We start from the raw sequence: 3,806 nt of genomic DNA, 5'->3' as shown, positions 1-3,806 counted from the left end.
AGTCTGGTTACTCCTACGTCCCTGGGCAAGAGGCCAGGAGAGTTTAGGGAAAACCCCTCTCTTAGAAAGCAGAGGAATGGAGAAGGAGTGTTCTCCGTGCCTTCCCAATACGATTCAGCAACTTGCAGAGGGCACACATGAATGCAGATGCTGCATTCAGAAGACAAACGAGACGCGATTCCTGGCTCAGAGGAACTAGGTCGCTCTGCAGGCAGGGAGGGGAGGTCAGGTGTGACAACACAGTGACAATATTACGTAGCAGGTTGTAAAATAGGGCTAAGAGTCAAGGGCCACGGAATACAGGCGGGAGCTGCAGCCTGGACAGGGCAGGTGGCACATGTGGGGTTGTGTTTGTTGTCCTGAAGGGCAGATGGGTTTTTACCAGCAAGAGAGGAGAGAAGCTCATATAGGTTGAGGCATGAGTAAAGGGATGGTGATGTGAACAGCCACCGTGGGTTCCCCGGGGTGGATAGGGCAGCGAGAAGTTCAGGATTTCAGGGCTGGACTTGACGCTCATCATTCGTTTTGGCCTCATACTATGTGCAGTGTCTTGGTATGTTTATGGAATCTCCTCCTTGCTTCCTACCATAGAAGCTGCAAACTTGCTCTCCCTGTCTTCCTGGCAGTGAAAGCTCCCCAGTCAGGTGCTGCTGGATTTGGCTCAGGAGCCAGGGATGCACAGGAGCCCAGGCTGTGTGGAATCCACACTTTCCAGCTCAGAAGGACCCATGCGTGCAGTTTCAGAGCCAGCCGTCACCACCGGAGGAATGTCCAGCAGAGGTGGTGGTGGCGCAGACCTCGGGGTATCTACCCAGTGGGCACAGGACTGATTCTGCAGGGTGTCTTTTGGACATTGTTCCGGGCAACACAGACGCCATACCTGGTTCTCTGGGCCTGCCTGACAGAGTGTGAGCTATCAACTCCCTTTGTGCTGAGACTGGTCAGAAGTGGTTTCTGTGGCTTGCAACCAAGAATCTGGGTGGGTAGACCAGTAATACCCATATGGGGCAGTGGGGATGAACATGCAGGAGGCAGTGAAGCCAAGTGAGATTATATATTGAGTGATGGGGATACCGAGCCCCCTGCTTCCTTGTGTGGGCCTAAAAGATACTGTAAGTTCTACTTCTTCCGTGGAGCCTTCCTGATGTCCTCGTTTCCAATCAGTTATTTCTCTAAATTTTCATTGTATGAAAATTTCATACAATGAAACAGGGCCCAACAATTCTTTATTCTTCCATTTCCTCATAGTTGATTTGACACTCTTGACCTAATCTGGGCAAATAAAATCCTCTCTACTGGGAATCTGGAGCTGAAAGAGAGAGTTCAGTTTCCCTTAATGGCGGCATGAATGTGTAAAGTCAGGAGCAGAAGAGCTGCCACGCTTCCTCATGGGGACGGAGGAACCAAGAAAGCTGTCTCCAGAAAGGGGCAGAGATGAGATCTAGGGAGAATTCTAGTGGCTTCAGTCTTGCTTTCAGGATCTTCTTGAAAAGTAGCTGCAGACCTCCCTTGGTTCCTGCGAGAGCCCCTACACATCAGCTAACTTGTGTTGGTTTCTTCTTCTTCTTTTTTTTTTTTGAGATGGAGTTTTGCCCTTGTTGCCCATGTTGGAGTGCAGCAGTGTGATCTAGGCTCACGGCATCCTCCACCTCCTGGGGTTCGAGCCATTCTCCTGCCTCAGCCTCCCAAGTAGCTGGGATTACAGGCATGTGCCACCACGCCTGGCTAATTTTGTATTTTTAGTAGAGACGGGGCTTTCACCATATTGATCAGTCTGGTCTCGAACTCCTGACCTCAGGTGATCCAGTGGCCTTGGCCTCTCAAAGTGCTGGGATTACAGGCATAAGCCACCGCACCTGACCTCTTGTATTGGTTTCTGTTACTTGGAACCAAACCATTCTAGCTAGTGCCAAAATGAAAGACTGAAAAAAAGAAATGGTGGAAAACTGTACTTAGAGGACAAGGAGAGTTTCCAGCAGAGGCGTAAGGAGGAGGAGTCAGCATGAGCAAAGGACTGCTGGAGGCCAGCTTACAGGGGAGCAGAGAGCAATGCAAACCTGAGCCATGGGGGCAGCAGTGGTGGTGAACAACACGCTGACAGGTCTAAGAGGCGCTAAGGCGAGGGCAACAACTTGTGGGGAGTTAGGATCAGGCAGCGTCAGGGATGACCCCAGGTTTCTCACCTACATAGGCATCCAGGAAGAAGATTGTATATATAAATCTCCCAAAGCTAATCTCTCAGGGCTTCTGAACTACAAGTTTGTTTGTTTGTTTGTTTTAGAGACTGGATCTCCCTCTGTTGCTGAGGCTAGGGTGGCATGATCATAGCTTGCTACAGCCTCGATCTCCCTGGGCTCAAGCAATTCTCCTTCCTCAGCCTGGAAGTAGCTGGGACTACAGGCGCGCACCACCACACCTGGCTAATTTTTAATTTTTTTGTAGAGATGGGGTCTTGCTATATTGCCTATGTTGGTCTTGAACTCCTGGCCTCAAGCAATCCTCTGGCCTTGGCCTCCCAAAGCACTGGGATTACAGGTATGATCCACCATGCCCAGTCCTATCCTATAAATTTGGATGAGTTCTGGCAACTTCCTGGAGGTCTGCAGATTGCTGGTTGCAGCAGGTGAGTTTATAAAGCAGAGCTGAATTCCTAGAAGGAGATAGGCTCCAAGATGCTCGTTTCAAGAGAAGCTAGCCTTCAGCAGGCAGGGTAGACCCGAGAGCCAGGGCTGGAAGATGCGGACGCTCTCTGTGAGCTTCAGGGCATCGAGGCCTGCAGGGTCACCATGGGCCACGGCATCAGCATCACCCAGCTCTGCTGAATGGGAATTTGCCTTTTAATACAGGTGGCGTGCAAGGACGTGGAAGTTTGGGAAACACTGCTGGAGCCTCACCCAGGAGCTGCCTATACATGAAGGAGAAGCTTGTTTTTCTCCTGGCTGTCCTCTGCTCTCCAGATGGCTTGATTAATATTCTCCTCCCTGCAGAGCTCTTCCTGTTCTGAAGGCAGCAACTGGCCCTTCCTTCGATCACTCATGATATTAACAATTTGTCCGTTATTTGCAACCAGTGAAAAAAGCCTTCTCAAAACATGGCCTGAAACTCATGGGGCATATGTGATAACTTACTCAAACCAACCTGATACTTATTTAATTTCCCCGCATAGTCCACTCCAAAGGTTTTTTAAAAAGTAATTTTCTGAAATCTTTGGATAGGCCATTTGTTGCACTATAAGACTTTCCCCCCGGAGGGATTTGTGATTATAACTGGAATGAGAAAGCTCTGTTATTAGAAATAATATTTGGTCCTAGAAAGCTCTAAAGGCGTTGGGTGGAAGGGGGAATGTAGAAAGGGCAGGGGAGTTGGGTGAGGGAGGGGAGAACAAGGGCTCTCGCTGTACCTACAATTGCCATGTTTGTGCTTTGACAGAGGGTCAGAAAACCCAAGGAAAAATCAAAGTTCAGAAAGGTTCTGGTTCTTCCAGAACTTTGCTGTCCAATATGGTAAGCACTAGCTATGTGTAGCTATTAAAATTGGAATTTAAATTAGCTAAATTTAAATAAAAGTAGATATTCAGTCCCTCAGTCACCCTAGCCAGCTTATTGTCATCACAGAAAGTTCTGCTGGACAGTGCTGTTCTAGAAAGTCACATAGGGCTGTAAGACAAGCTTGTCTAACCCGCAGCCCGCAGGCCACATGTGGCCCAAGATGGCTTTGAATGAGGCACAGCACAAATGCGCAAACTTTCTTAAAACATTGTGAGATTTTTTGGCCATTTTCAAAAAGTTCATCAGCTATTGTTAGTG

At 48.7% G+C, this 3,806-nt stretch overlaps 1 long non-coding RNA gene across 1 annotated transcript; it reads left to right on the top strand.

Moving 5' to 3' along the window:
- The first annotated feature begins 249 nt into the window (after positions 1-249).
- On the top strand, positions 250-3,053 carry LOC139363179 (uncharacterized). The gene is made up of 3 exons (XR_011623127.1): positions 250-553; positions 2,443-2,535; positions 2,847-3,053. It is a non-coding gene; the product is annotated as an uncharacterized lncRNA (long non-coding RNA).
- Positions 3,054-3,806: the final 753 nt, after the last annotated feature.

This window comes from Macaca nemestrina, chromosome 5 (assembly GCF_043159975.1).
Source record: "Macaca nemestrina isolate mMacNem1 chromosome 5, mMacNem.hap1, whole genome shotgun sequence".
NCBI lineage: Eukaryota > Metazoa > Chordata > Mammalia > Primates > Cercopithecidae > Macaca > Macaca nemestrina.
The sequence above is the reverse complement of the archived record's forward strand: the minus strand, read 5'-3'. Positions and strand labels throughout refer to the sequence as shown.